Below are 23972 nucleotides of genomic sequence, written 5' to 3' on the forward strand. Positions count from 1 at the left end.
AATGGGAAGTAGTGAAGGAATTCCTTGTTCTGCTTTGCTCACGTGTACAGCTTTTGCTTTACTTATTAAACTGTCTTTATCTCAGCCCACAAGTTTTCTCACTGTTACCCTTCTGATTCTCTCCCTCATCCCACTGTGAGGGAGGTGAATGAGCAGCTGCATGGTGCTTGGTTGCTGACTGGGGTTAAACCACAACAATACTGAAAAAACGATTGTTGCTGCAGAAACCACTTGAAGAGTAAAACAGCATGTACAACACAAAAAGGTGTTGCCTATTCTAACACCTGCTAAGACTTTTTTAGAAATGTGCTCTAGGTTCTTTAATGACCAGAACTGGAGATAACCTCTACCTTACTCACCAGAGAATGTCAAGATATATCAGTTATAAACTAAATAAATAACTCCATTTATGTCATCACGAAAATTACTAGAACTCATTTATCAAACTGTTACAATTTGGCTAAATACCCAACAGAAATGTAACAGTTTGAATCGCATGCTGAGGAATGATTGCTGGAGGTGACTTATCAATATGACACCCCCCCGCCTCTTAAGGGAAGGTAAACCTCCAGGGTGGAATGCAGTGGATATGCAAAAAATCTGTTCCATAATAATTCCCTAACCAACATAACCTGCAACCTTTAGATGTTGGCAACACCAGGGGAGCTTGGTATGCTGACTCCAAGAGAAACAACACGGAGGGTGGAGCAGAGTGGAGACACCGTGGCCAGGCTCTGCGATATCACCACAGGGATAGGGAACTGGAACTACTAGAACAAGAATGAAAGGTCCCTGCATTGAATCCACTGAAGCAAGGAGGTGAAGCAATGGGGTTCTGTCTTACTTCTGATTTATATCGTAAGTGCCCAGTTCTGGAGTAGTGACATGCTAAATCATGTTCTCTGGGTGAACTCTGCTCATTATAATCTCATTATAATACCAAAACACACTTCCATCCCAAAAGTTACCCGCCTCCAAGGTGTGACCACCCTCAACTGAGCATGTGCTCTGAATTTTTTCTAGCATATACCTTTCAAAGCAAAGCAAGAGAATTTTATACCAATCAAAGTAAAAGTATGTATGACTAGAGTCACTCAAGATCCACCTAAACAGGAAAAATAGAATAAAAAGGCCCAAAGAGAGGGGGACTATTAGGGGAAACACCATCATAGACAAGTCAGGAGGACATCGCTGACTTGTGGGATCAGTCAATGGGCTGAACCTACCTTCCCCCCCATACGGACGCCTATTGGGTAAGATTCAAACCCCTGGTTATACCGAGTGCTTCCCCAGGAAACTTAGAAATCTCTATAGAGTTTTTCCATAATTTAGTGTGCTTGTAGTTGACTGTATTATTATTTGCACGTGCTTTGCAGACAGTGTATTTATCACCGGCAATCCAAAAGAACCTGTACTGTTGCTTTAATAAACTGCGCTGCTCATTAATCTAGTTGTGATAGTTCGTTAATGCACCCAAACTCCCCAAGTCTGGTAATTCTTGTGCACTGAATGCGGCTAAGCTGAGAGTGCAGCACGCTATTAAATGCATCTGTCATCATGATAGTTCAGCATATTGAACGTGACTGGACCTAATACTGTTGAATTGGACATCACTCAGAAATTAAACCTAGCTGCTCCCAGCCCCTCTGACATCTGAGGATAAGCTGGAATGCAAGGGGGTTTATTTTCTGCCAAACTTCTTTACCCTTTAACACAACACATGGAAATTGCATTTTGTACCTCAAAGTAAAGGTCCTGCTTAGGGAGTTGCATGGAAGGCCTCAGTGCTTTTGACAGAGATGTGCAAGAAGTAGTTTAAACTGCTTTTCCCTCTATTTAATGACCAAAAATAGTACCTCTGTGGAGACTTTGTAACAGGACACAGTCTGGAAGTCATCATCTCACTAACACCATTAACAATGGTAGTAATAGGGACAATAAATAGCAGTCTCTGTTAAAAACTAAGAGAACTTCTATTATCTGTCACACTAGTAGTCGGTTTATCAACTGCCTTTAGTAAGAGTCATCACCAGCCATGTCACACAAAGGGCACAAAATCTTGCAAAAATTTTACAGAAGACACTGGAATGAAGGTCTTACCTTCTCCATGGCAAGAAAAGACCTAATTTATGTCCAGAAGCTAAATCCACAATTCTTCAGATCTTTTGGTCTTGTTTATCTTTTATAATAACTTACGGCTATTTTTACTACTTTATTTTTTGGTCTTGAGACATTGAATTCAGAAACAAATATACCACACACAATAACAATTTTTCTATTACTTACATATTTGGTTTCATTGACTCCTGTCTCTGGAGGCAAGAAATAAACAAACACACATGACAGCAGGTGTTAATTACATAAAACACAGGTGTATGTCTAGCTACTTCATCTTCTGCTCATTACTAAACCTTGCAGAGACAAACAATACTTAGATGCACTGTACTAAGCATAGTATCAGCATCAGGCCAAGAGGTCAGGTATCACTCAGAGGCACTTCACAACGTTTGAACATTACACCAGTGACAAGAACATGAATCAGGTCTTCGCAACAAACACACACTTTCAGAGAGACAGGCAAAACACATTTCTGTCACCCATGCTGTCAGTTACTGCCTCGAAGAAGCATGTCCCTTGACAAATACCAAAAAGGGGGTGAAAAAGTGCAAAGAAAAAAAGGGACATAAACCAGGATTTTAGACTGCCCGGTTTTAGTGTGTTTAGCTTTACAAAAGCCAAAGATATAATCACTGCTGCAGACTGTTCTCATAAAGCTATGTTTCTCCAACAGCAAGTCATGACTGCCTTGGGAGTTACAAAAGTAGTCAGCAGCAGCTCACTTCTATCCTAATCAACAGTGGTTTAATTCTTGCAAGGTAGAAGGAGAAAACCCCAAAATTACCAGCCGTAGTACTCGCACAAAACAACTGCTAAGTCTCTTCAATTGCTGGCAACAGCTGCCATTCTTCTAGAGCTTGAGAGCAACTGTAAACAACTGCAGTGAGGAATTAGTGCATGGAAGACACTGAGGCTGACTGAAGATGCCACAGGAAGACAGAGGAGACAAAGGGGATCATCCTTCTGAAATACTTGAAGAAAATGGCCTTGTGGAGAACCACACAATTCAGACAGGGGATGGTATCTTTCTTCACCCTTGGAGTGAAGGGGGAATCTTGATTCCCCCTTAATTCCATTCCTAAACTTGCTTGCTGCCTTCACAATTCAATGCATTCCTTCCTTCAAGTATCTTTTTTCCTATGCACCTCATTTTTTCTCCTTTCTCATATTTTGCTGCTTTACTACACTTTTTACAATTTCCTTCTCTGCTGCTTCTATCCATACTGCCTCTGCCTCCTCCTTTTCTATTCTGTCCATTATTGTTTTTCGATGGCCAACACTCCACTTTTTTTTTCTTCTTTCTACTGCCCAGAACGTCCTCTTCTCATTTCTTCATTCAGTATGTCTCTTCCTGAGCACACTCTTCTCACTTCTACACTTTCTTTTTCCCCTCAAAGACACTTCTTGACTTTTCCCTTATCTTTTGTTACTTCACTCCTTTTCCTGCCTACAGTCTCCAGACTGAAAGAGATTCCAGAAATGAAGCCAAGCCCAATGCCCAATGTAAACTGGCATAATCTTCAAGCATCAATTAAAACAGGAGGGCAGGTTATTGGCTTTATTGGTCAAAGAAAGTGAAATGGACAGGTGAGAAACAAAAGCAATATAGTCAAGAACAGTACTTTCAGCATATCAATGCTGCATCTCTAGTTGTAGTAGTTTGGAGATCACCAAGCCTTACTGCTAGACACCAATACTTTCTACTGTTCTGCCTGCACGCTCATTTGCCTCTAGAGTCCCCATTTCAGCTGGGGTTAGTTAAACAAGATTTTTGAAGTGGGGACATGATTCACACCAGACTAAGGGAAAGAAAAGATTCCCTATTTTATAACAGGGTAGACAGAATGGCATTTTTTATCTACTTCATGCAACCCTTGGATACCTATGCCACCTGTAGACAGGCAACCAGCACAAAGTCTGTTGGGCAATTGAAGACCTGTTTTGAAGTAGTCTGGGAGCAAAGAAACAGTAGGAAGCGAGTGACTGACTTCCAGTGATGTGCCCCACAGCTAAGTTACCCTGGAGATAGGGAACTGGAGTTTTAAATTACTTGACAACTCTACCTGAAACTCCTAATACTGCTAAACATGTCAGTGAGCTCCGCACATGAGTTGAGGCACAGCCTCAGCAGGCAAACAAAACAAAAAGCATGCCAAAAAAAAGTTACTTTTCATACAGTGGTAAAACCAACAAATGGTCAAGTCACCACAAACTCAATTTGTGCATCTAAACCCGAAACAGCTCCACATAATTATTTTCAGGAACCCCAAGACCAGGCTATTGGTGTTTGTTTAATTATAACACTGATTAAGCTATCATCAGTGTCCCTGATTCTCCAAGCTTAATAATGAAAAACAGCCTTTTAAAATTTAATCCAATAGAGCACCCAGCTGCCAGAAAACATGGACAGGCTCTCAATGTAGAAGGAAAAAGTGCTCCCTGGGAAACAGTAGCCTTACACAGTTGTTCATTAGATTTCTGAGGAAATGTGTAAGGGCACAACCCCCTGAACTCAGAGTATCCATATTAACAGACTTTCTTTCTGCCAGGATAAACTTCATTAAACTCCCTCCATACACAGCAGATTAAGTGCAATTGATCACATACAGAGTCAGATGGAAAAGGAGCTGGTTTAGAGATGCAGTGAGCAGTTAAAAGCAGCTGAGATTTTTCATTCCACTTTCTTAATAAAGAGCTACAGTGACTAAATTTAGTATTACTTCTTGGCTGAAAAAAAAAAAAAAAAGGCAGCTGTAAAATCAATTAAGACCTGCTAACATTCTGCTAGTTTCAGAAGTTATCATATGTCAGACAGTCTGGTAACAGTCCCATTTTGGTCAGGAACACACAGGATTTTAGAACCCACAACAGTCTTCTTCCTTCCAAGTCCTTCTATAGCAACCGATCCATTCCTCACTTGACTCCCATAAGGAAGTCCAATTCCAGCTGACCCTGAAGGGAAGCAAAAGATTTCTGAATGCCTTAGTGTCTATCTTCTCTACCTTTGCCTATCTAACAGTTGCCTAAGACAGATCTAAGAGACAAGGAGAAGAACAGTGCAGACATCAGCTTCCTGCCAGACTCCTAATGCTGCAGGAATAAGTGTGGTCTGCCTCTGCCGTTCCCTCTTCAGTCCCCAAGTTTCTAGTTTAGGATGAAGGGAGGACAGGCCAAAGGGAGGTGTAAGGTGAACCGGATCACGTGAAAAGCTATAAAGGAGGTGAAACGGAACAGAATGCTGATGGAATGAGACCATGCGAAGTTATGCATTACAAGCCAAAAAAAGAGATACTGAGAGGGTTAAAGGTTGGAAAGACATTAGGAAGGCATTTCTGAAGGAAATACTTCAGATAATACCAAAGAGCAAGGACTTTCCTCTTTCAATGCAGAGACAGTCAAAATATGTCCCTGTAGCTTATACCTGAAGAACAAAATGGAAAGAAAAAGTATCAATTTATTCTCTGCCTTTCTGATCTCTTCTTTGGAAATCTTTTGTTCGAAACTTAAAATAGTTCACACTAGTGATGAGGTAGAGTGAAAAGCACAATATTTCCTATTGTTAGAAACTGCCTCTTCCTTTTCAGAGATTTTGCCTCATTATGGCAAAAGCAGTTAATATACATTAAAAGGAAAACGTCCTGGAGAACAGTAATCCCTTAATACTGTAGAGCAGAAAGATGCTGTTGACTCTGTGTGGAAACAGAACCCAAGTTTCTTACTTAACATCCTAAAAGCAATTCCTATTGACAAGCACTAAAAAAAAAAACCAACCCCACACCAAACAAAAACACAACAAAAACATGAATACCAAAATGCAAAAAAGTGTTAATTAAGTAACACACACATAATATAAAGAGCATAGTCAGACAGAACTGTTGAGGGGTTTATCTCAGATTTTTGTAACTTGTATAACCAAAAAACCAAATCTTCCCACTTATCTTCCATATCTTTCTGCAAAACTACTAAACAGTCTTTATTGAGGACCCTTACAAAACACCAACCCTACTGGGAACATTGCTATCCCATACAAGACATACAGACCAAGTCTCATGTCTGCTTACAGTCAGGCCAAAACCAGCAGAGTTGAGGTCTCTAACTGCCTCTTACAGACTGCCTACATCCAGAAGACAAGATGACTGGTGGTTCAGTTCTCGATGTGAAGAAAAAACAACTGCAGACTGCTTTGAGAGGATTAAGTGAGTGAAAAAGACAACTATCCTCAGAACCAGAAGAAATGCAGGGGACCTGAGTGAGAAAGAAAAACGTAAAAGAACTGGATTACTCAGGATGACAGGACAAACAATACAAGCAAAGCAAAAGGCATCAAAAGGAACGGGACATTATTCTCATACACTACCTGGTTATGAAACACATTGACTCATATAATCCTCCCTCAGTAGCTTCCATCTGAAAATTGCTCATGATCCTTCCTACACTGTCCAGTATCCCACTGAAACAGAACTTTTCCAGAATAGTTTATCATGCAAGTCTAATGTTTTATGTCCTTTGGTATTTTCTCTTTCCCATTAATACACACCACTAAAAACAAAGTTATCATTAAAATAACGCATACACACCCCAAATCCCAGTATTTCTTTTTCATGTTTCACAGCCCACCAGTATAACCTGTTGAACTATTGATGTGTCTCCACCCTACTAAGAGGAACTAGTAAATGAGCATCTCAATACACAGACTGGAAGCTTGTGGTGGGTTGACCACGGCTGGATGCCAGGTGCCCACCAAAGCCACTCTATCACTCCCTGTCCTCAGCTGGATAGGGGAGAGAAAATATAATGAAAGGCTTATGGGTCAATATAAGGACAGGGAGAGATCACTCAACCAATTACCATCATGGGCAAAACAGACTCCACTTGGGGAAAATTAACTTAATTTATTACCAATCAAATCAGAGTAGGATAATGAGAAATAAAAACTAAATCTTAAAAACGCCTTCTCCCCCACCCCTCCCTTCTTCCACGACTCAACTTCACTCCCGAATTCTCTACCTCCTCCCCTCCAGCAGCGCAGGGAGATGGGGAATGGGGGTTGTGGTCAGCTCATCACACCTTGTCTCTGCCGTTCCTTCCTCCTCACGGGGAGGACTCTTCACTCGTCCCCTGCTCCAGTGTGGGGTCCCTCCCATGGCAGACAGTCCTCCACAAACTTCTCCAACGTGGGTCCTTCCCACGGGCTGCAGTTCTTCACAAACTGCTCCAGCATGGGTTCCTTCCATGGCGTTCAGTCCTTCAGGAACAGACTGCTCCAGCGTAGGTCTCCCATGGGGTCACAAGTCCTGCCAGAAAACCTGCTCCAGCGTGGGCTCCCCTCTCTCCACAAGGTCACAGGTCCTGCCAGAAGCCTGCTCCAGCGCAGGCTTCTCATGGGGTCACAGCCTCCTTTGGGCATCCACCTGCTCTGGCGTGGGGTCCTCCAGGGGCTACAGGTGGATATCTGCTCCACCATGGACCTCCCTGAGCTGCAGGGGGACAGCCTGCCTCACCATGGTCTTCCCCACGGGCTGCAGGGGAATCTCTGCTCCAGTGCCTGGAGCACCTCCTCCCCCTCCTTCTTCACTGACCTTGGCGTCTGCAGGGTTGTCTCACTCACACACTCTCATTCCTCACTCTTCTGACTGCTACTGGTGTCACGCAGGTTTTTCCCCCCCTTCTTAAATATGTTACCCTAGAGGCGCTACCACCATTGCTGACTGGCTCGGCCTTGGCCAGCAGCGGGTCTGTCTTGGAGCCAGCTGGCATTGGCTCTATCGGACACAGGGGAAGCTTCTAGCGGCTTCTCACAGAAGCCACCCCTGTAGCACCCTGTTGTGGTTTCAGCCCAGCCGGTAACAAAGGACCACACAGCCGCTCGCTCACTCCTCCCACCGCCCTCCGGTGGGATGGGGAGGAGAATCAGAAAGGAGAAAAGGAAAAAACAAAACAAAACCTGGAACCTCAAGGGCTGAGATAAGGACAAGTTACTAGGACAACATAAGAAGAGAAGTTACAACAACAACAACAACGGTACTAGGAAAAGAATATACAAAATGAGTGATGCACAGTGCAACTGCTCCCCACCCGGAACCTGACGCTCCGCCACTTCCCCCACCAAAAGCCGAGAGGGCACCCCCCAGCCCGTTCCCCATTTATATACTGAGCATGATGTCACATGGTATGAAATAGCTCCTTGGCTAGTTCAGGTCAGCTGTCCCAGCTGTGTCCCCCTCCCAGGTTCCTGTGAAAATTAACTCTATCCCAGCTGAACCCAGGACACACCCCCACTACCAAAGCCTTGCCACACAAACCCAATACAAAGCTCTTTTCTTTTCACCAGCTAATAAGTAACTGCCCTGACATTCATAAGAATATTTGTGGAATAGGACATATCCAGAAAGAGGAAAACACTCATCATGTGCCTGAAGTCACTGTAGATTTAGGACAAGAACCTACGAACTCCATTTCCCTCTGCCAACCTCTGAGATTCCTTCTTCCTCTCAATTTATAAGGTTTCCTCTCAATTTAACTGCAGTGAAAATCCACCCAAGCATGTTCTGAGGAAGCCACTTCTGAGGACACTGAAATCACAAGGACCTGGGGACACAAACTGAACTACTAACTGGCATTGTCTTACATTTAATTTTCCAAAGAGTTTATAAATCCACCCATATATTTGCTGGAACAGCCACATTCAGTAACGCAGCAATGATAAATGCATAAATAACACTCTCAAGCAAGCTCTGTCTCTGCCCTGTGAGCCTGCAGACCTATCATAAAATGACTCCCTGCTTGCACAGTGCTGGTCTCATTCCTCTGAAGTTCTGTTGACTTGAAAGGAGGGGACTGAGGTAAACTGAAGTATCAGCTATGCTTCTGCTTGAGGTCCCCATTCTCTTTGTAATTAAAGTCATGTAGGATCTAAAGAAATTCAGCAGAATTGTTCTGGTGACTGTGAAAAAGCAATTGAGACACTGTGCACAACTAATTAATTTAACTTTCACATATAATGACTACTGCGAAAGGTGAAACAGATGATCCAAAGAAGACAGGGAAGAAACTGTGCAGCAGAATGTGCCATCCCTCCTTGCAACTTTCAGACACAGGCAAGTGTGCAAGCTGAATGAGGCCTTAGGATGTTCCCCTAACAGCTCAGGGCCCTTAGGGGCTGCTCCCCTACCAACCAGCCCCACAGTGTGCTGCAACGCTGCAAAGAGCCGGTGATACCTCCCCCTCTGCAGCCTCTTTGGGACTACTCTCCTTGGCAGCTGTCTTCGATTGAGGAGCATCACAAGGTAACAACTCCATAGATGCTTTCTGTATAATGGCCTTAATATACATCATCTTCCATCTATCACAGGTGAGCCACCTGTCTGCTCCTGTAAAGGTCCCTCGTGACCTGCCTCCATCCCTCTTACTATTTCCCATCAAGTATGGTATCAAATGAGCAGCCCCCAAATCAGACCAGAATGCCAGTGCCCATCATCCTGTAATCCTCTCAGCTCACTCTAATGTTACCTGCCACATTGTCCTGGTTTCAGCTGGGATAGAGTTAACTGCCTTCCTAGTAGCTGGTACAGTGCTATGTTTTGAGTTCAGTATGCAAAGAATGTTGATAACACTGATGTTTTCAGTTGTTGCTCAGTAGTGTTTAGACTAAAGTCAAGGATTTTTCAGCTTCTCATGCCCAGCCAGCGAGAAAGCTGGAGGGGCACAAGAAGTTGGCACAGGACACAGCCAGGGCACCTGACCCAAACTGGCCAACGGGGTATTCCATACCATGTGACGTCCCATCTAGTATAGGAACTGGGGGGAGTGGGGGCAGGGAATCGCCGCTCGGGGGACTAGCTGGGTGTCGGTCGGCGGGTGGTGAGCAATTGCACTGTGCATCATTTGTACATTCCAATCCTTTCATTATTGCTGTTGTCATTTTATTAGTGTTATTATCATTATTAGTTTCTTCTTTTCTGTTCTATTAAACCATTCTTATCTCAACCCACGGGTTTTGCTTCTTTTCCCGATTTTCTCCCCCATCCCACTGGGTGGGGGAGAGTGAGTGAGCAGCTGCGTGGTGTTTAGTTGCTGGCTGGGGTTAAACCACGACACACATGTAGGAGTAATAACCTCCAAATGTCTGCTGAACAATGTCAGTTTATTCCTTAAAACAGTAATTTTCCTGGATGTATATAAAAAAAAGGAAGAAAGATCATAAAGCTATGGGAAGTGCCATCACTTCCACATTTTTTTCTTTTCTTTCAAGTGGAACCCAGAAGACTGGTCAGATTTTCATCCAGGCCAGAAGATTTTTCCTGAGCTTCTGAAATACAATTACGGCAACTCCACCGCGTGTGTAGAAAGACCATACTTAAGTGTTTGACAGGGCCTATGGAGAGTTACAGAGTGCAGATTATAAAAGGCTGATGCCCAGTACTGCCAGCAGTAATTAATTATTTCTAATTTTTGCTCTAATAACTCTTTACACATGCAATGGTGAATTTATTATTTTGTAATAGGTATGATTATTTTGTTACTCATCAGTAAGGTACATGTTATCTGAGCTAAAATCAGGGAGGTTTCTGGACAAAAATAGGGAGGAGGTACTGATGCACTGTTTAATTTAGCAACTGTTGCCATGGAAATATCTTTTTTACTGACTGCTGATGATTATCTCATGTTTGAAATGTGATTTACGCACATTCTACATGAGAGCAGAGAAGCATATTTATAGATGAGTAAACCAAACTCTGGTTATTCTAACATTAAAAAACATCTTTCTCCATGTACTTTTCAGAAATACATAATGTGTCAAAACAGACTATTCATCACACAAATACATTGGCCTCCTGCAGTATGTAACCCAATTACCAGAGTAAAGCAGAACCCCTTCCCAGATCTGAAATAAACAGGAACAGGAAATGTAATGCAATTCCCATTTTCTTCCTCTTACCCTCTCACAGGAAAGGAGAGGGACAGAACCAGAGAGACTAGCTGGTCCAGCAGCTGCTATCATTATGAATTTACAAATGCACAGGCTTCATGAAGACATATTGAGTCTACTACTGCAGGATTTTTGTCAGTTTTCTTCATATTAGCCTTTGTGCCTAAAACTCATTTTAATAATCAATGCTCCTCCACAACCTTAAACATATTGTTTTATCTGCTTTGTCCTGGTATTTACCTGCTCATCAATCATCTCTCATTCCACACACTTTTCTATTTTGAATGACCCAGCTACAACAAACAGAGAAAGCATGTGGATAATACGTGTGTGTGTGTGAGCGATGCCAAAAATTTAGTATTCCAATTCCTTCTGACAAGCCCTTGAAACAGTCAAGGCCAGAAAGTGAGGTTTTCTTTACCAGTTGCAATGAAAGACAATGAATGAAGCCAGCAAGGATAAAACCAAAATGGATGGCAGTGACTAGAGTAACTTCAAATGTAGGAAAAAAGATTTCTTACTGCAGACTGACAGAACAAAACAAATAGACCTGTGAGGAAGTCCCAGCAGCCAAAATAAAGGACCTGAGAAATGAAACCTAAATGGTAGCTTCAGCTCAGAGTAACTTAGACTACCAATAGGCAGTATGAGCATCTAAGAATCAAGGAAATAAGCACCATATCTTTATACTTAAACATAGCTTGTTTATATTATTACATACAGCTTGCAGTGCAACCCCTGAGTACCAGGGGTTAAGGAGATGTTTCTATTGCATGGAAGGACGTGCATTTGTGGGCAGCAGTAGGTATGATCATCTCTTTCATCACTAAGCTAGTCTAGATGTACTGTCACTTTATACTTACGACTGACTTTCATGCTGAATACAAAGGAAAAGGAAGAATAGACTGCAAACTGCCATCCTGGTCAAGCAACAGCTAGAACAATCACAATACATTACTGCTTGAACAAAGATGCCCACCATGACCAGATGTATACAATATAGGAATATTTAAATTTACTCAGAATATCTCTCTCTCTGACAACACTTGTCTTTGCTATTATCTGTAAAGTTATCAAGAGGAAGCCTGATGCTGGAAGGCGCACCAGTAGAGATTTCTTTTCTTCAGGAAATAAAGGTACTTAATGCTTGTTTTTAACTAGTGTGTGCATGTAAGAAAAGAATAGCTTAGATAAAAATAAAAACTCTTGAGAATTAAGAATTACAGCTATAGAGCAATGGATGACTAGATAAAAAGAAGAGGTGTTGAAAGTTCCTACTTCAAGGTGCAAAAAGCAATGTAGAATTGCAGAGCCTGCCTTAAGTCACAAGAACCCAAAGGTCTCATAGTGACCAGCCTGTGTAACCAGCTGCACAAAAGCACTTTCAAGGTAAGGGAAGGAGGAACTGGACCAATGAAAGTAAACATAGAGCAACAGGTCACACAAATTGAAAAGACTCTGTACAGAGCCACCCAGAATATGCTCAGTATTTGAAGTAGCAGCAAAAATGCAGAAAATTAAATGTCTGTTCTCCTGCACAAATAGCCAAAAATTTAGCCATACGACACCTACAAATTGTTTGCTGAACTCATATGTGATCAAGCTGTTCTTGTGTATGAGGTATCACAGATTAAGAGTAATTACACAGTACAGTGGCTTCCAAACTACAATTTAAGAGGGAAAACAGACCACAAGCTACCTGCAGATACCTCAACCCTCACACCGACAGAGGAACACTCTCAGTATGTGGAAAATCTTTGCACAAAAATACTCAAACTGCAGACATTCTCCCCCTAGGCATTGCAAGCTATTAGCCGGGATCCTTGGGTACACTCTTGTGTATCAGGTCTTATTTCTGAACCATACAGCTGTGGAAGGAAACCTGCTAGAGTGGAAGACTGGAATTCAACTGTACTTTGTTCAGTATGGAAACAATATACCTATGCATTTCAAATTTGGTACTGCAGCTAAAATTTTTTACTACCCTACATTTGAAAAAGGTATCAAAGGTATTTAAAAATCACCTGAATGTTGTGTTTGTAATATACAGAGATCAAGGAAGAGTGACTGGTGAAATCCTCCATTAGAAATGACAATCAAGAACAAGGCCACTCTTCAGTTCTCCCCCACTTATATTTTAATATCAACTGGATAAATGTGTAAAGTTAAAGCTAGAATGCTTTATAAGCTTACTATAAACAAAGATGCACAACACCAAAAGAGCTGATTACACAATATCCAGAAATTTTGATGAAGTACAAGAGCCCTTGAATAAGCCAAATAAATACACCAATTGCTGAGTCACCACCATCATATGTGGATGCAGAAATACGTTCTTTGCAATGACAGATGTAGGGAGCTCTATGCAGAGAGCTGGTAAAAGGAGGAACTCACAGCTGAAGCAAACAAGCCCACTCTACAGGATGACAGCCTGGCAAAAACTTAAGAGACACATAGCAAGAATAGGATCCACCTAGATTTCAGACATCTTAACAAGGCTATCCTGAGACAGCATTCCTGAGTCCTCATACCAGACATTCAGTGCAGCCAAATTGCTAAAAACATACTTAGTAATCCATACAGATACTAACAGATCAGACAATCAACTGTCTGAACCATGTACTTTGAAGGGGCGTGGGGGGAAGGAAGAAAAAAAAGAATGTTTTTCCATTTACTTATTTTCGGCAATCAGTTCAGCTGAGAAAGTATTTTTGCCAATGAACACAGAAAAACCTGAAGGTGTTGCCAGCATTTGTATAATAGCTGATGACATAAGAGCATAGGTTCAGGCAGATGAAGCTAGAGATGGCAAAGGCCCAAGCAGAAAACTTTAAGGTCAGTCCAGGTAAAATCTAGTTTGTGATGAAAGAAGACAAATGCATGGGACATCTACTCTTATCTGACAGAACACAGCCAGTGAATTCAAAGACACTTCTAAATCTGAAATTGTAAAGAGTGTTTTAGAAGATCCAGTTGCAGAGTATGCCAGATGAAACCTATTTTGACCACTGTGGCAACTGCTGCATGACAACAGCTTAGCACCCAGGAATAGCAGGACAAATACTCCCGACAGGAGAGCTAAGCCACCTTCTACAGTCAAGACTGCGCCTACACATAATGACCACTGGTGCCCAGCACCGCAGTCACAGCAAATTGAGGCATCAGCAGAGTATCAGGGCAACGTGAATGGGAAACATATACATAGCACACTTATTTATACTTAAAGAACAGCAGAATCAACAACTGACATGCACCAGCAATTAGAACTGCCACCACCATCTTTAGAAATGCACTTTACATAAGAAGTGTCAGTAAACAAATTAACAAGTGGAAATGGCTTATGCATTCTAGCTTGACAGTACGACACATATGACAGCTTCACTCAGGCACTGCATGAAGAAGCAGACTCAGAGAGTAGTAAAGATTGAGCTCTGACCAGTTAAGTGTTAGTAATACCTGACACACATGGATGAGGATTAATCACAGAGTTGTCAGGACTGTTATAATAATGGCTGCTTGAAATGCTGTTCAGTGGGAAGGATTATAAAATGAGAATACATTCACTTAGCAATATATTGCACTGCTCTCTTTTGAATTAATCATGAATAATCATTAGAGGGCTTCTGGTTGGATGGAGGGAGTATTTCACATGACCCAAATCCTGGCTGTAGATCTACACAGATGGGATTATAGTTGTCTGGTATCCAATAATGAGAGCTCTGTTTCAGACTTACGCCTTTTATTTCACTCTTGGTCTCTAACATTGGGAAGCAATGACAGAAAGTTCAGCAGCTTTAGCCAACAATCATGCCGACATTGCTAGGGCTGAAGAAAGCTATGATGTAAATACAACTGTGCATGTGGGAGGCTGTCAAAGATGTACACTGGAGAGAAAACTGTGATTTCTGCCTGTGGAAACTTTTTATTTGCTGTGTTGCAATTATGTTTTTCTGCATTCAAACCTAACATAGTAATGTTCTTAATGCTGTGCTTAATTTTAAGTACCTGAATAGTCTGATTAAGGCACTGTTCAACTGCTTAAAGTTAGATTTGTCAGGATGATTCAGCTGCCTAAAATTAAGTATGCATACAATTATCCTGGTAAACTGAGCGCTCTCTTTTTTAGTCCTGTGGGTAGTACTGGATCCAGAAATGGTGTTGACAGTAACAATAAAGCAGCCAGAAAGGAGAGAATGCAGCTGAATACTTTTTTCCATAACAAGAATTCAGTAGTCGATGGATGCTGTTGTTTCTCAAATCAAAGTTAAAAAATTAACTGCAGACTAATAATGCAAAGGAGTATCCCAAATTTTTAATTTCTTCCATTCCAACTCCACATGTGCCCTGATTACAATGCTTATCTTGCTTCCTTCACTTTGAGGTTGTCTTATTAGTCCTCCTAGAGACAGACTAAAGTTACTTCTAGTCTACCACTAACACCAACAATGCAGCAAAAGTATTCTATTCTTTCCTATTAGAAAAAATTCTTCCTTATCATAGTCGCTCGCTCCTAAAAATTAACTGAGAGACAGCACTATTTTAATTTGTTTCTCCTTCCGTTGTAGTCAGGCACCAAACACTGTCTCATTGCTCCTTTAATCTGTGGATCAAATATTAACATGCTTGAATGCAAATTCTATTTAATAATTAATTTAGGGCCAAATACTGCTTAGATATGGTAAGCACTTGAAGTTCTAATCTGCACAAAGGTTAAATACTTGTCAAAAATACCTTCTGTTCTCGTATCTAAATTACCTCTCAGAAAATAACAGATTTCTCAGTCATGTCAAAATGTTTCGCCTATAAATCTGTAGCCTTGAATTTACAATACATATAGTCAGATTTATATATACTATACAACAATGTATATGCTGTTATATGGGGAAGCGTCTTTTCAGTCACAGGGATGTAAGCTGTTGATCAATGTGAATGGCACTGACTTCTGTATTTGTGAACTTTATACATACTACATAAATACTGTGATGACACTTGTGGAAAATATTAGTAAGTTACACTGGAGTGTAATTTAAGTCAGAAGATATCAGCAGTCTTTGGCCACACTGAAATTCTCCGTCTCCCCAAGAGAGAGAATTCAGTGTTTATGATGGTTTGCTTCCAGTTTTTTCATCATTTTTTTATTCTACTTTCTCACTGTGTGATTTAATTTTTTTCTTCTGAAGGAAGGAAGGTTTTCTATTCCTTATCTGCTGTAGTATGCCTTCCATCAAGGCATCTGTAATTATTTATTTTGCATTTCCTGCTGTGGTGCAGGTTAGGATATATTTCCGGAAGCGGCTGGTTACATATGTTTCCTGTGAATTTACACTAAAAAAACCCCAAACATGCAAGGTCAGCTTTTATTTAGTCCAGCAATTTTACTCTATTAGGTTTTTTTATTCATTAAATGCATCGTGATGAGGTCCACCTATCTACTTCCTAATAGAAAGTTTTCCCTGTATTAACATGCAACTGATGTTTGACTGCTTTGTTCTTCTGCTTACACCCTTCTCAGCGACATATGCCGTGAGCACAGAAAAACATTGTAGAGGGGTTCCGTACAAAGTTTTTGCTTGGAAGAAAATGTAAATACTTCGAGGAGCTGAGAGAACACATGAGGTCCTTCAAATCCAGCTTGGGCTGGGCATTTTGTCAAGGGCTGGATCAAAGTGCTATATCCCAGCCAAGATTCAGGGTCTTCCTGCCTGAACAGGTGAGCTGTGAAATAACAGATTGACCATGATGCTTTGCCCAGCAAAGGCTCATGGATTGCTTTCATGGTCATCCACTACAGGCCATACTCCTTGGCTCTTAATCTCCACAGCAGCAGAGAGCACAGAGAGACCTCTATCCTCGCAAAGGGTGATGCACTGCAGATCTGCAGGCCTGTCTTGGGCCTTCACACAGCTGAAGTTCAAGTGTCTACATTTATGTCTCAGAAAGGCACAAAAGCCTGTTCAGAAGAGAAACTACTATTTTTACGGAAAAAGCTGAGCAGAAGACCTCAGAAAAAAAAGGCAGATCAACCAAAACACCAAGTCCTTGTCTTTTCCCCCAAAATCTCAGACCCACGCTTTCTGCCACAATGAATGTTACTTACACAAAGCTTTTTCATCTACATTAAGCATTGTTGAGCTCATTTTTTTGCTATTAAATCTTAATATTTAAGGATCCACCCAGCTACCTGGACTTTAACACTGTGGTCCACACAGTTGGAGGAGTGTCCAGGAGCTGCCCTTTGAAGTATTTGTCACTTCAGAGCAAATCACTTGCCCTCAATTATGTTTACCCAACTGTAAAATAGGGGTAATAATACTTACTCTTCAAAGTTGATATGAGGCTTATTAATGCTTGTTTAAATGCTTTGTTATGCTTGAATGGAAAAGGAAATTATTATTATAATTTTAAGTGAAGCTTAATTATAAAACTGTTAACATAAGCACATTAGAAAAATGAACTCTGAATAGCAAGCCAGCAATTGCTTACTTACTCTTAAAACAGTACAAGATAATTTTATATGGATCTTGCTAACACTAATCCCCACTTTTCTAAATCCTACATTTGTTTTCCACATTAAAGCTAAGAAGAGGCAACATGCAAATTACATTTGGTGTCTAATCAATCACAAAACAATACCCACTACCTTACTTGGTGACATGCCATCACTGAAATCTTGATTAAAAAAATAGCCTCCATAAAAAACTACTCTGTTTGCTATATACTAATTTAAGCTATGCACAACTCCTAACCTGGAAAATCTGCTAATTTACCAAGATGAATTTACCAAGTTACCCAGATCACTTAAAATTTGTAATAAGATTCTCTTGCAATGTTATATATAAATCCTAGACAGCACAGCTCTTCCTTTAATCAAACAACAATATAAAATCTTTTAAGTGGCTTGCTTAGAAGACAGCTTAGGACTTACAAAAGTATATGATACTGAAGATTTTTGTAAGGAAAGAATTGAGCAAAATAACTTGCTTTTACCTGACATAGCATATTTGTCAAAACAAGTATCACTTTAAATCCTCACTCCCAATTCTTCTGCAAATATGTTCTATGAGCTTAAGCTCTGTCACTTATGCAATGTATGCAAATAAAAACAGAACTCCAGGCTCATTTTCAGATAACAAACAGAAAGAAAAGCCAACTATCTCACTATACTTCCCCCTACACTACTACCTACTTGTACTTCAGAGGCTCATCAGAAGAGGTAAATAACCGTAAAATGTATTTAAATGAGCCACTGCTCACAAACCTTTTAAAAAGAGGGTATTCGACACTAAAACAATGCATCTTTAAAAAGACTCCTCTACAGTTCTGCGTTTGTGATACTCCCTGCCCAGAATTGGTATCTCTGAGAAGGCAATGGTGGTTTCCAGAAATAAGTCACATGAAAAGAAAATAAACACTTCATGCTGGGGAGGGGTGTGGGGATGCTGTGTGTGAAGCAACAAAAAAACCAAAACCAAAACTGATATCCAGCAAAAACCCGTCTTGAGATGAAGAGATGCATAAAAGGTTGTTGTCCAATATTAACCCAAACCAAATATCTGTATCAGCAAACAGGATTTGAGCAGAACTGAAGGACACATTCATTCTTTACTGAATGCCAACAGGAATATTTCATCTAAATTAAACTTTGTAAGCTTAAAAATCAAGGCTTAAATGGAAACACAGCTCTCTAGATTTACAACAGCAGTTAAGAAAACTGTCAGTAAAATCAATAGATTTCTGTCAGTCATGGTCATAAGATGCAATGGCACTCAGGTGTGGTCAGGAACAAGGGAACACACAGCAGATCATCACCACTATCGCCTGCCCACTGCAGTGCTCTTGGAGCATGATCTCACATGCCACCCCCAACACCCCTCCCCAAGCACAAGATGGGAGAGGGAAAGTGGAAAGATGGGAGACTAAATCCACTGAAATGATATGACAGAACGGCCTTAATGCCTTCTAGACAAAGGGAGAATAAGGACAGTTGCAACACTAAAGTTGGTACTAACTGACCCCTTAGTACTAACAGGTCTCTGACAGACTAGTGAAAACATATAGTGTCACAGGGTTACAGCAGAGTGCTGCTACAGAAGTGACCAGGAAAACACAGTTAAGAACCAGAATGTGCCTGGTTCTTTCTGCAGCTGTACCTTGCCTCCTCCCCCTGGTCATATTCCAACAGCAACTACTTCAGAGAGCCACAAGGCTATCCACTGGGTTGCTTGCTCTTCCTTCCTGCATGCAATCATGATGTCCTTACAGCAATTACTTTGTCTTCCAGACAACTTAGTTGAAGGCAAAGGTTTTGCTGATTTTGAACTACTAACAGTATCAGACGCTTACTTCTACTTTCCTACTCCAAACTTTATCAACAGATCAAAGTCATAATTTGAACAGATATTTCAAATGCTGGTAACCAATTGTACTTGTTCCCTTGGCAGATTTTCCCCTGGCACTGGCTTGTCCTACCAAACAACTTCAATGACAAAGGTCTAATACCATATTAGCGGGAGGCTTTTTCTGCCCTCTTACGCAAACACCCTTTACATTGTCCTCCATGTTTCTAGACCGATGGTTCTGCAAGCATAGCACACTTGTCAGCTAGACTTACCGAATGTTTAACAAACATTCACTGACTATGTGAAAGCCTCCTGCAAAAAAACTGCAGTATGTCATGCACAGCATCAAAACTACCTTGTCCTGGACCACAAGAACAACCATGTCAAAGTTGCCGCCATTTGTCTTTGCTCTGTACCATCTTCCCTTTCTCTTCTCCTCGTTTTCACTCCTGGGGTTTACATTACATTTCAATGCCAAACATGGTACTTTGCAAACAAACACACACTTATTTATCATATGAAAGGGAAAATCAGTTCATTCACTGACTTCATTTGCAGTCTCAAAAGCCAGCTATGATTTACTACATATTCTATATATTTAAAAAACCAAGACTGACAAGTCAAAGCAAATAAGCAACACTGATGATGCACTGTGCTAGAGAATTAAGCCATAACATTCTATAGCATGGAAAACAGTGCAAAATACCACATGCACAAAGAAGCCAAGTTCTGTGTCCTGAGGAAACAGCTTTGTATTCCACAAGTCTACTGCATTTTATATCCAACAAAAGGAAGTTACAATAAACCCCAGCATAGCTTGCTTTTTTCTCCTCCCTTTTTTTTTTTTAATTCCCCATTATATGCATTATGGGGAAGCCATCATCAAAAGGCTGACATTTAACATGAAAAAAATAACTGAGTATAAGGACTAAGTACCAAAAAAGAAGTGCATTATCAAAGCAACACCAATTTCAGATGGTAAATTTGAGCAATCTAATGGCAGCATCTGTTCTTTTTGATAAGTAGGCAGATGTGTATTGGGCCTCACCCTAACTGAAGGAAAATGCTTGCTTCACTTACTAAAGAGCAAAATTTAACAAACTCCTAATATCAAAACCATAATGAAAATCTTACTCATTTTGATGACTTACTAGCCTAGCAGAAGCTTTGAGCCCAAGTACTTCTTTTTACTGTAAGAACAAAGTGATTCTAGACATGAATTTCACGTTACCCATCTGCAGTATTACTCTGTATTGAAGATGGAATAATGGTTTACATCTCTCTTGACACCATGTTTTATTTTCATACGTGGTAATAAAAAGCAGAAAGTTTTATTAATGTACAACCATGAAATCTACCAGGAGATACACTAATACTATTCACCATGAATATAAATTAAAATTCTGGGGTCTATGGCTAGTTATATTTTCATTAAAGCTATTGTAAACAGTATCAGGTGGAGGTGTAATCAACATGAAAAAGCTCTACATGGGTTTAGGTGTAATCAACATTACAAAGCTCTTCATGTGCCAATAAGTGCAATGACGTAACAGATATAAATCCAACATAACGGCACAGTTAAATATAAACCTTATCCTGTTTAAAACTTATTCTGCCTCTACCTTGCTATGTCTATTTCCATTCTGCCTCGATCTAGCTGCAGAGCCTGCTAGTTACCTTTATATACCCTTGTCCTTTGGAGCAGTGATACAGTCTTTCCAAACTGCAGCTCAGTGTTACAACACAAAATTCCTGGAGGACAGAGACATTCCCTTTCACAGACAAACAGAAGGCATTCATGGCACGCTCTCCCTCAAGTAACTCTCAACTCCAAGTTGAAGCTTTGCATTTGAACATAAGGATTGAAAATAAAAAACAACATAAATTTGAAGCTCGCATCAAAAGCAAGTGCCTCATATAGGGAAAAAAAAAAAAAGTCAGCAAAACAAATCCTGCAAAACAAAGGTACACTGCTTTTTTGTTGTCTGTTCTAGCTCTTCCCCAGCCAGAGAGATGGTGCCTAGTGAACTGAAACAGTTACTGATTTCTGGACTGGACAGCGGCAAGAAAATTTTTAGTAACTTTCACAGATTATGGTATGCAATGAATTAAGGATTTACTGATTGAATAAAGGAGCATCCTAGGCAAGGAAGTCTGTTTCATTTCCAGCATGGCTACTAAACACTCTCATCACAACCAATCTTTTCAAGGTACAGACTTGCTAGTCTAAACCTGCTCTACATCTTGAATCTGAATTTTTCTCACAGAGGTGAATTTTCATGGTATTGTGTTGAAGAAGTCATTTAACTTTCTTTAAAGTTTTTTAACATCACACTTACTTACCACCTTGAACTGCACTAGACACAAAACGAGCCTGCAGATCTAACCCAAAATCATGCAGTTATTCCTTTGGACATTCCACATAGTATTACTTTGATCATCTGTTTTTGGAAATATCCACCAAATCTTTTCAAGGACAGTTTCAAACACAGAACCAGCAAAGAATGAAACCAAGCAGCAACTCATTCTGAGAGAAAAGGACAGACACTGAAAAGGAACAGAGGTGATGGATGCAAGACAGCAGCAGAGGAGGTACACAGTTTTGTCGGTAAGGCACAGCATTAAGAATAACTTGATTCTGGAATCTGTTTTTATTTCAGAAGCAAGTTCTAAGGCAAAATACTGGTAGTCCTGATGGCTGAAATAAAACAGAAAGCTTCCTCTTCTTCACTCCTCTAAAGAGCTCTGGACAGGATCAAAAACAGAGTTCTACTGACATCTGCAGAAAGCAGAAGAGAGGAATTTAGGGAACCAGTGGAAAGGCCACACATTCTCTGTTTTGGGTTGGTTTTTTTTTTTTTCTTCTTCATATCTCCAAAGCATATTTGGAAGACATTTCTGTTAAAAAGAAATATATAAATAAGCAGAGAAAAATTCATAGCTGCAATAACGTATGGAAGGCTAAGACAACTATGTCTAGCATTTGTGCTTCACCATTATCTAAGATACTTTAACCTTTAGCATGCAAAAAGAGTATCCTAGAAAAAAAATGAAGGGCATGAGCCTTAAAGTCCTTGTAAATGATGGTGTCCAGAATCCCTTCAGAAGATACCTGCATGCAAGAGAACTGAGTTAGCTGTGAATGTGACATGTATTTTAATACAAATGCTTAAATTGCAGACAAAGACAGCAAAGCAGTAGTGTTTATCTAGAGCAACAAGACAAGAAGTAGGCAGTAGAACAGAAGTAGCTCACACCACAAGATCAGGAGAAGCTTCACTTGGGCTTTGTAACCCAGTAGGACAGGTAACAAAAACCTGAGGCTTGACAACACCAAACTCTGTATGAGGCATTACTGGAGAAGAGAATAAGTATGCAACTGCTAGGTCAGGTTGCTCAACAAAGACAATGACTGTGAAATAGCATTAGTCCTACTTCAGGAGTATTGGTTTGTACCCTGTTTATCTACTTAGCCAAGTTTTTCTTTTCACAGAATCATAGAATGGTTTGGGTTGGAAGGGACCTTTAAAGGTCATCTAGTCCAACCCCCCTGCAATGAGCAACATCTTCAACTAGATAAGGTTGCTCAAAGCCCCATCCAGCCTGGCCTTGAACGTTTCCAGGAATGGGGCATCTACAGCCTCTCCAGGCAACCTGTTCCAGTGTTTCACCACCCTCATCATAAAAAATTTCTTCCTTGTATCTAGTCTGAATCTACCCTTCTTTAGTTTAAAACCACTACCCCTTGTCCTATTGCTACAGACCTTACTAAAGAGTCTGTTCCCATCTGTCTTATAAGCCCCCTTTAAGTATTGAAAGGACACAATAAGGTCTCCCTGGAGCCTTCTCTTCTCCAGGCTGAACAATCCCAACTCTCTCAGCCCTTCCTCATAGGAGACATGTTCCATCCCTCTGAGCATTTTTGGAGCAGGTCTAGAGGAGGGCCACAACAGGGGGAGCAACTCTTTCTTGTACTGAGGACTCCCAGAGCTGGACACAGTACTCCACGTGGGGTCTCACCAGAGCAGAGTGGACTTGCTAATTAAACTGATGTATGCTTGCAGAGGATTAAAATTAGCTCACTGAGCACTAGAAAGTTTCTCTGCAATATTTCCAGGTGTGAGGTCAGAGGTCAAACTTCAGTAATCACCACTTACATCCAAGTTTGGACTTTGTTGCTGACAGTCAAATCCTGACAGATTTAGAATATATTACTTAATTACTTATTCCCTTTTTCCTACTAAAAAAAAAAAAAGTCTGTCATGTATGATGGGCTACTGTTTGATTTATGTGCCCTAGGGTCTCTAGGAAGTATTTTTATGTATAATATTTTTTGTCACTTTAAAAAACTGCCACTATTGCCTTCACCCTGTTAATTAAAGAAGAATCTACCTTCCCCAGTGGATCGTGTTCTCTCCTGCTACAATTCAACATTGCTCCTTTGAAAACACCCAAGCAATTCTAGCTTGAACCAGCTCAAAGTCTGCTTTGATCCATTCTGTTCTATTACCAGTTGTGTAACACAGAGTTCACACATAAATTAATCATTAGTCCAAAAGTACTCTTACAGTGGGGAAAAACACAGT

General features: G+C 40.6%; 1 protein-coding gene across 6 annotated transcripts in view; it reads right to left on the bottom strand.

Annotated features, from left to right (window-relative positions):
* Positions 1-23972, bottom strand: part of MAPK10 (mitogen-activated protein kinase 10) — a 182685-nt gene that overhangs the window by 144674 nt on the left and 14039 nt on the right. The gene's annotated exons all lie outside the window — the stretch shown is intronic.

This window comes from Harpia harpyja, chromosome 2 (assembly GCF_026419915.1).
Source record: "Harpia harpyja isolate bHarHar1 chromosome 2, bHarHar1 primary haplotype, whole genome shotgun sequence".
Taxonomy (NCBI): Eukaryota; Metazoa; Chordata; class Aves; order Accipitriformes; family Accipitridae; genus Harpia; species Harpia harpyja.